Genomic DNA, 9,558 nt, shown 5'->3' on the forward strand with positions numbered 1-9,558 from the left:
TTCTTGAACAGTATCTTTTATTTTTTTATTTTTTTATTTTTTTGCGGCACGCGGGCCTCTCACTGCTGTGGCCTCTCCCGTCGCGGAGAACAGGCTCCGGAAGCGCAGGCCCAGCGGCCATGGCTCACGGGCCCAGCCGCTCCGCAGCATGTGGGATCCCCCCGGACCAGGGCACGAACCCGCGTCCCCTGCATCAGCAGGCGGACTCCCAACCACTGCGCCACCAGGGAAGCCCCAGATTTTTGTGTTACATTTTTTTCTATTGGTGCCCAGATGTGACAGATTTTGTTTTCCAAAGATGGCCACGGCAATATCTTCCATCTTATATGTTCATCCTATAATGTAATCATGACATTCCTCCCATTAAGAGATTGGGTATATGTCCCTCCATTTGAATTATGGCAGATGGACTTTGGCATAAGTGTCACTGTGTGACTTCTGAGGCTAGTTCATAAAAGGCAATATAGCTTCTGCCTGATTCTCTTGGAACACTTGCTCTTGGAGCCCAGCAGCCATGCTGTGAGGAAGCCCAAACTACCCCAGGCAGTGAGACTACATGGAGATAACATGTATAGATGATTCAGGCAACAACCTAGCTGAGATGAAAGCCAATTACCAGGAAAACCCTCCTAGAACATGAATGAAGGCACTTCCAGTTGATTTCAACCCTAGCTGTTGAATCATCTCCACCCTTTGAGTCTTCTCAGCTGAGGCCCCAGACATCATGGAGCTGCCTCCACTGTATTCTTTCTGAATTCCTGACCCACAGAATCTGTGAGCATAATGAAATGGTTATTTTACATGACTAACTTTGGGGTGGTTTGTTACAAAGAACAATAATTGGTACACTGAATATAGGTACAACCACTAAACTAAAAAGAAAGAGAGAACTTTTTATTGCAGCATAATACACAAAAAGTGCATGCATTTTAAGTGTATACGGTGAGTTTTCACAAACTGAACACCCCTGTTCAGAACATTATCAGTACCTCAAAATCCCCCCTTATCCTTCTTTCTATAATTAAGAGTAATCTTTTAAAAAATATACTTATTTGACCGTGCTGGGTCTTAGTTGCGGCACATGGGATCTTCGATGCCATGTGCGAGATCTTTAGTTGTGGCATGCAGGATCTTTTAGTTGCAGCACGCGAGATCTAGTTCCATGACCAGGGATCGAACCTGGGCCCCCTGCATTGGGAGCGCAAAGTCTTAACCACTGGACCATGAGGGATGTCCCATAGCCTTCCTTCTAATCACTAACTCTCCCTCCCCAAAACCCTCCAAGTGTAACCAGCATCCTGACATTTAACAGCATAGATTCATTTTGATTGTTTTACTACCACATATAAGTGGACTCACACAGCATGTAGTCTTGTGTCTGCCTTCTTTCACTCGACAATAAGTGGGTTTTGTCCATATCATTGTATGTAATTATAACTTGTACATTCTTGTATTTTGTTTGGGAAATACACCATAATTCATCCATTCTGTGGCTGATGGGCATTTGAGTGGATACATTTTTCCTTGAACCATTTTGACTTATGGTTTTCAAAATTTGCAACCAAAAGAATCTTAACTCATATAAGCCCGCAGCTTTTTACCAATCAGACCCTTTCCTCTTGGGCCTCACTCCTTTTGGACTCTGATCAGTTGCCTCCTGTGATCTGGCTCACAGTAGCCCCTCCCACTTCTCTCTCACCACTCTATGAGATGGACTTTGCATCTCTATTACTTGTGACCACAAATAGCTTCAGACATCTCTGGTCCTTAATTCTAAGTCAGGATGGGGTGGGTTGGACAAGGCCTAGACAAGCAGGGCTACCAAGAAGTTCCATGATCATTGCTGTTTGTCAAGAACCTTGCAAATGATTGCTAACATTTGCAATGCTCACTTCTTGCCAGGCACTCCTCCAGGAATGTTATGAATGTTGAGTCATTTAATCCTCACAACAATCCTGTGAGGTATTATCTCCATTTTACTGATGAAGAAACTGAAGCATAGAGAGGGGTCAGTCACTTGCCCAAGGACACACAAATGGAAGCTCGAATTCCAGTCAGGCAATCTGACTTGAGTCTAGGGATTTCCCTGGCAGTCCAGTGGTTAGGACTCCATGCTTCTACTGACGGGGGGCGGGGGAACGGATTCGACCCCTGGTCGGGGAATTAAGATCTCGCAAGTGGCAGGTCATGGCAAACAAAGAAACAAACAAATAAATAAATAAAGCTCAAGTCCACAGTCTTAACCATTATTTTACACTGCTGAATGTGAGACCTCATTTTATCCTTCTAAAAGCCCTCAGAGATAGGAACTATTAGTATTCATTTCCATTTCATGGTTAAGGAAACAGGTGTGGGGATTTTAATTAACTTACCCAAGTTCGCTCAGCTAGTGAATGGCAGATTCTCCAAATTGGAAGAAACTTGAGTGAAAACATCGATTTGACTAGAACACAAATGCTCTGCCTGCACTTTAAATGTGGGGAAATCTTGCTGTCCTCCAAAACCCTGACTTTCCTCACCATTTGGTCACCACCAGCAAAGTTGCTGTCTACTTTGAGATTCTTGCCTAATTCTTCTCTATTAAAAAGAGCAAATCAGTAAAGATATCTACCCTAGTTGATTTAAAAAATTCCACACAATAGGAATTAAATCTCCCAAATACTGTAAGTATTTGTTTGATATTTGTGCCTGCTTTTTGCGGGGGTTGGAGGCAGCGCTTAACAGTAAACCATTTAATTCTCATGGCTCTGGAGGTTGGGAAGTCCAAGATCAAGGTGCTGACAAATTTGGTGTCTGGTGAGGTTGCCTTTCTTTTTTTTTTTAAAGCAGGTATTGATATATATTGCTGTTTAAAACTTTACTTCCTCATCAGCTCCTGGTTGCCCAAAGAGGCCTATCTCTCCTTATTTTTCCTGGCATGTCAACTGATAGCAGATGATGCTCCATTTTTCTCATTTTACCTTAACACAAAAACTCTTTGGTTTCCTCTTTCTTAGGCTGGGATCATGTGCATATGTATAATGCAATGCCTCCTTCCTTTCCTGCTTATCTTTCCTAAAATCTGATAGCGTTTCAGTCCCACTACATTCTAGGTCAACTCTTCCTCATTTCAGATGCACCTTGTACTCATTGGGCTATCAAAACATTTCAGGTAAATATGGCTGTAATTTCAAGCGCCATAATCGCCTACTCAGAAGTTTGGAGCTAGAGATCAATATATACTTTGATTATGAGAGTCAGACCTGGGCAAAACTACAAAATAAGCCAAAGTTTGTCCTTGGCAAGCTCCTTCCTTGGCTTCTGAACTTTCTCTCCACCTGTTCCTCTTACTTCTCATGTGCTCCTACTTTCTTCACTTGCCTTTTCAAAACTTGCTCTCAAGAAAAGATTTGGACTAATTCACACTAAGGTACTAGTGACAGCGGAAACTCAATATGATCTCTCTTAGGGTATTTGCATTTTTTTTTTTTTAACATCTTTATTGGGGTATAATTGCTTTACAATGGTGTGTTAGTTTCTGCTTTATAACAGAGTGAGTCAGTTATACATATATATATGTTCCCATATCTCTTCCCTCTTTGTCTCCCTCCCTCCCACCCTCCCTATCCCACCCCTCCAGACAGCCACAAAGAACCGAGCCGGTTTCCCTGTGCCATGCGGCTGCTTCCCACTGGCTATCTACCTTACGTTTGTTAGTATATATATGTCCATGTCTCTCTCTCGCCCTAACACACCTCACCCTTCCCCCTCCCCATATCCTCAAGTCTGTTCTCCAGTAGGTCTCTGTCTTTATTCCTGTTTTACCCCTAGGTTCTTCATAACATTTTTTTTTCTTAAATTCCATATATATGTGTTAGCATACGGTATTTGTCCTTCTCTTTCTGACTTACTTCACTCTGTATGACAGACTCTAGATCTATCCACCTCATTACAAATAGCTCAATTTCGTTTCTTTTTATGGCTGAGTAATATTCCATTGTATATATGTGCCACATCTTCTTTATCCATTCATCCGACGACGGGCACTTAGGTTGTTTCCATCTCCGGGCTATTGTAAATAGAGCTGCAATGAACATTTTGGTACATGACTCTTTCTGAATTCTGGTTTCCTCAGGGTATATACCTAGTAGTGGGATTGCTGGGTCATATGGTAGTTCTATTTGTAGTTTTTTAAGGAACCTCCATACTGTTCTCCATAGTGGCTGAACCAATTCACATTCCCACCAGCAGTGCAAGAGTGTTCCCTTTTCTCCACACCCTCTCCAGCATTTATTGTTTCTAGATTTTTTGATGATGGCCATTCTGACTGGTGTGAGATGATATCTCATTGTAGTTTTGATTTGCATTTCTCTAATGATTAATGATGTTGAGCATTCTTTCATGTGTTTGTTGGCAGTCTGTATATCTTCTTTGGAGAAATGTCTATTTAGGTCTTCTGCCCATTTTTGGATTGGGTTGTTTATTTTTTTGTTATTGAGCTGCATGAGCTGCCTGTAAATTTTAGAGATTAATCCTTTGTCAGTTGATTCATTTGCAAATATTTTCTCCCATTCTGAGGGCTGTCTTTTGGTCTTGTTTATGGTTTCCTTTGCTGTGCAAAAGCTTTGAAGTTTCATTAGGTCCCATTTGTTTATTTTTGTTTTTATCTCCATTACTCTAGGAGATGGGTCAAGAAGGATCTTGCTGTGATTTATGTCATAGAGTGTTCTGCCTATGTTTTCCTCTAAGAGTTTGATAGTTTCTGGCCTTACATTTAGGTCTTTAATCCATTTTGAGCTTATTTTTGTGTATGGTGTTAGGGAGTGATCTAATCTCATACTTTTACATGTACCTATCCAATTTTCCCAGCACCACTTATTGAAGAGGCTGTCCTTTCTCCACTGTATATTCCTGCCACCTTTATCAAAGATAAGGTGACCATATGTGCATGGGTTTATCTCTGGGCTTTCTATCCTATTCCATTGATCTATCTTTCTGTTTTTGTGCCAGTACCATACTGTCTTGATTACTGTAGCTTTGTAGTATAGTCTGAAGTCAGGCAGCCTGATTCCTCCAGCTCCATTTTTTGTTCTCAAGATTGCTTTGGCTATTCGGGGTCTTTTGTGTTTCCATACAAATTGTGAAATTTTTTGTTCTAGTTCTGTGAAAAATGCCAGTGGTAGTTTGATAGGGATTGCATTGAATCTATAGATTGCTTTGGGAAGTAGAGTCATTTTCACAATGTTGATTCTTCCAATCCAAGAACATGGTATATCTCTCCATCTGTTTGTATCATCTTTAATTTCTTTCATCAGTGTCTTATAATTTTCTGCATACAGGTCTTTTGTCTCCTTAGGTAGGTTTATTCCTAGATATTTTATTCTTTTTGTTGCAATGGTAAATGGGAGTGTTTTCTTGATTTCACTTTCAGATTTTTCATCATTAGTATATAGGAATGCCAGAGATTTCTGTGCATTAATTTTGTATCCTGCTACTTTACCAAATTCATTGATTAGCTCTAGTAGTTTTCTGGTAGCATCTTTAGGATTCTCTATGTATAGTATCATGTCATCTGCAAACAGTGACAGCTTTACTTCTTCTTTTCCGATTTGGATTCCTTTTATTTCCTTTTCTTCTCTGATTGCTGTGGCTAAAACTTCCAAAACTATGTTGAATAAGAGTGGTGAGAGTGGGCAACCTTGTCTTGTTCCTGACCTTAGTGGAAATGCTTTCAGTTTTTCGCCATTGAGGATGATGTTGGCTGTGGGCTTGTCATATACGGCCTTTATTATATTGAGGAAAGTTCCCTCTACACCTACTTTCTGCAGGGTTTTTATCATAAATGGGTGTTGAATTTTGTCAAAAGCTTTCTCTGCATCTATTGAGATGATCATATGGTTTTTCTCCTTCAATTTGTTAATATGGTTAATCACATTGATAGATTTGCGTATATTGAAGAATCCTTGCATTCCTGGAATAAACCCCACTTGATCATGGTGTATGATCCTTTTAATGTGCTGTTGGATTCTGTTTGCTAGTATTTTGTTGAGGATTTTTGCATCTATGTTCATCAGTGATATTGGCCTGTAGTTTTCTTTCTTTGTGACATCCTTGTCTGGTTTTGGTATCAAGGTGATGGTGGCCTCGTAGAATGAGTTTGGGAGTGTTCCTCCCTCTGCTATATTTTGGAAGAGTTTGAGAAGAATAGGTAATATTTACAATTGTTATATCTTCTTCTTGGATCGATCCCTTAATCATTATGTAGTGTCCTTCTTTGTCTCTTCTGATAGTCCTTATTTTAAAGTCTATTTTGTCTGATATGAGAATTGCTACTCCAGCTTTCTTTTGGTTTCCATTTGCATGGAATATCTTTTTCCATCCCCTTACTTTCAGTCTGTATGTGTCTCTAGGTCTGAAGTGGGTCTCTTGTAGACAGCATATATATGGGTCTTGTTTTTGTATCCATTCAGCCAATCTGTGTCTTTTGGTGGGAGCATTTAGTCCATTTACATTTAAGGTAATTATCGATATGTATGTTCCTATTCCCATTTTCTAAATTGTTTTGGGTTCGTTATTATAGGACTTTTCCTTCTCTTGTGTTTTTGTCTAGAGAAGTTCCTTTAGCATTTGTTGTAAAGCTGGTTTGGTGGTGCTGAACTCTCTCAGCTTTTGCTTGTCTGTAAAGGTTTTAATTTCTCCATCAAATCTGAATGAGATCCTTGCTGGGTAGAGTAATCTTGGTTGCAGGTTTTTCTCCTTCATCACTTTCAGTATGTCCTGCCACTCCCTTCTGGCTTGTAGAGTTTCTGCTGAGAGATCAGCTGTTAACCTTATGGGGATTCCCTTGTGTGTTATTTGTTGTTTTTCCCTTGCTGCTTTTAATATGCTTTCTTTGTATTTAGTTTTTGACAGTTTGATTAATATGTGTCTTGGCGTATTTCTCCTTGAATTTATCCTGTATGGGACTCTCTGTGCTTCCTGGACTTGATTAACGATTTCCTTTCCCATATTAGGGAAGTTTTCAACTATAATCTCTTCAAATATTTTCTCAGTCCCTTTCTTTTTCTCTTCTTCTTCTGGAACCCCTATAATTCGAATGTTGGTGCGTTTAATGTTGTCCCAGAGGTCTCTGAGACTGTCCTCAGTTCTTTTCATTCTTTTTTCTTTATTCTGCTCTGCAGTAGTTATTTCCACTATTTTATCTTCCAGGTCACTTATCCGTTCTTCTGCCTCATTTATTCTGCTATTGATCCCATCTAGAGTATTTTTCATTTCATTTATTGTGTTGTTCATCATTGTCTGTTTCATCTTTATTTCTTCTAGGTCCTTGTTAACTGCTTCTTGCATTTTGTCCATTCTATTTCCAAGATTTTGGATCATCTTTACTATCATTATTCTGAACTCTTTTTCAGGTAGACTGCCTATTTCCTCTTCATTTGTTAGGTCTGGTGGGTTTTTATCTTGCTCCTTCATCTGCTGTGTGTTTTTCTGTCTTCTCATTTTGCTTATCTTACTGTGATTGGGTTCACCTTTTTGCAGGCTGCAAGTTCGTAGCTCCCGTTGTTTTTGATGTCTGTCTCCAGTGGGGTGCGGACAAGGCGACGGCGACACAGTCTCGAGCAGCCCCTTCAGCCCGACTCCAGAGCGTGACCAGGGTATTTGCATTTTTAACAGAGTATAAATCATCAGCTGGGCTTCCCTGGTGGCGCAGTGGTTGAGAGTCCGCCTGCCGATGCAGGGGACATGGGTTCGTGCCCCGGTCCGGGAAGATCCCACGTGCCGCGGAGCGGCTGGGCCCGTGAGCCATGGCCGCTGAGACTGCGCGTCCAGAGCCTGTGCTCCGCAACGGGAGAGGCCACAACAGTGAGAGGCCCGCGCACCGCAAAAAAGAAAAAAAAGGATACAAAGTGGATACAAAGCATTCTGAGAGTGGACACTGCCAAAGTCAGAATCATTACAATACTGTGGATATGTTCAAAGTCCTTTAGCCACATGGAGCAACTTTGGTCCACTCACCATAATCAGCAGTAGAACCGTATGGGGCATAGACCATTTATTTATTTCTTCAACAAACAATTATTAACACCTACTGCATGCCAGACATTGTTCTAGGTACTAATGGTACAGCAGGAAACAAGACAAAGTGCCTATCCCCATGGAGTTTATGTTCTAGTAGGGGGTGGCAGACAAAGAACATATAAAATGTGTTAGGTGGTGATAAGTGCTATATATATTAAAAAAAAAAAACAAGCAGCAAGCAAGTGTTCAGGAGGGGTGGGGAATTAGGGTACACAGTGGTTGCTACTTTACACATGGTGGTCAGAGAAAGCCTATATTACAAGGTGACACCTGAGCAAATGAATGACGTGAAGGCATGAATCATGTGGACATCTGGGGAGAATACTCAGCACAGGTAACAGCAAGTGCAAAGAACTAAATATGGAAGGATACTGGCCCTGTTGAAGAAACACCATGAAGAATAGAACTTCTGGAGATTAATGAATGAGGAGAAGTGGATAGGAGCCCATCGGACCAGATTATGTGATAAGTAATTGAAAGGACCTTGGCTTTTACTGACTGAAATAAGAAGCCACTGGAGCATGTTGTGCAGAGAAGTGACATGAAAAAAATCACTTTGACTGACTTGTGGAGGAAGGCAAAAGTGGACTAGTTAGAAGGCTATTACAATAACTCAGGTGAAAGATCATGGGGGAATCTAACCAGTGTGGTAGCTGTGCAGGTAGAGAAAAGTGGAGATAGTCAGACTGTGAACTCATTTTGAAGGTATAGCCAATAGGACTCGTTGATGTATTGGATATGGGGTGTGAAAGAAGACCCAAGGACAGCTGCAAGGCATATGCCAGTAGTACTTTATTTTTTTTGTCATGCAGAACTTCCCCGACTAGGGATCGAACCCTGCAGCGGAAGCATGGAGTCTTAACCATTGGACCACCAAGAAGTCCTGCTTGCTAGAGGGAAGTTTGTTAGAATGAAAGGATTGCCAACAACCTCCTGGGCAGTTTGTAAAAAGAAGAGCTGGGCCATCCCAAGTTCTCTCTTCAAATCCCTTTCAAATTAGATTTTTTTTTTTTTTCTTTTTGGCCAGGCCTCACAGGCCTGTTGCAGGGTGACCACACATCCTCGTCTGCACGCTGGGACCTAGACTTCAGGAACTGACGTGTGGATAACCAGGCTCCGCCCCCTCACTCACGAGAAGCTAAACTGGTTCTCTAAATTCACAATGTAAGTTCTACCTTTCTTCTTGCCCCAGATGCAGTATCTCTCTTTTAGCCAGCGCTGAATATACTGCCCAATTCAGTATCCTTTATATCCCTAATTTTCACCCCTTACTTGTCACGAAACTTCTTGGCATCCTAACATTTGCTCGTGTTAAACCGGTTGGTCAGAACTGTCTCTGTTTCGGAAGGCAAATTTCAGCAGCTGACGAGTCTTATTCTCAGGAAATGCTCCTGGCACGACCAAACTAGACTCTTGAGCCCAATTCAGCACCGTTTCATCGCTTCGCTATAGCCGGCGCAGAAATGCCTCAACTGCCGGTTGAGCTTCTCTTCGGTCAAG

The 9,558-nt window shown here is 41.3% G+C and overlaps 1 non-coding gene across 1 annotated transcript; it reads right to left on the reverse strand.

Annotated features, from left to right (window-relative positions):
- Positions 1-1,158: 1,158 nt before the first annotated feature.
- TRNAG-CCC (transfer RNA glycine (anticodon CCC)) lies at positions 1,159-1,231 on the reverse strand. Its single transcript has one exon. It is a non-coding gene; the product is annotated as a tRNA-Gly (tRNA).
- Positions 1,232-9,558: the final 8,327 nt, after the last annotated feature.

The sequence above is a fragment of the Lipotes vexillifer genome, unplaced genomic scaffold (assembly GCF_000442215.2).
Source record: "Lipotes vexillifer unplaced genomic scaffold, Lipotes_vexillifer_v1.1 scaffold496, whole genome shotgun sequence".
Lineage (NCBI taxonomy): Eukaryota > Metazoa > Chordata > Mammalia > Artiodactyla > Lipotidae > Lipotes > Lipotes vexillifer.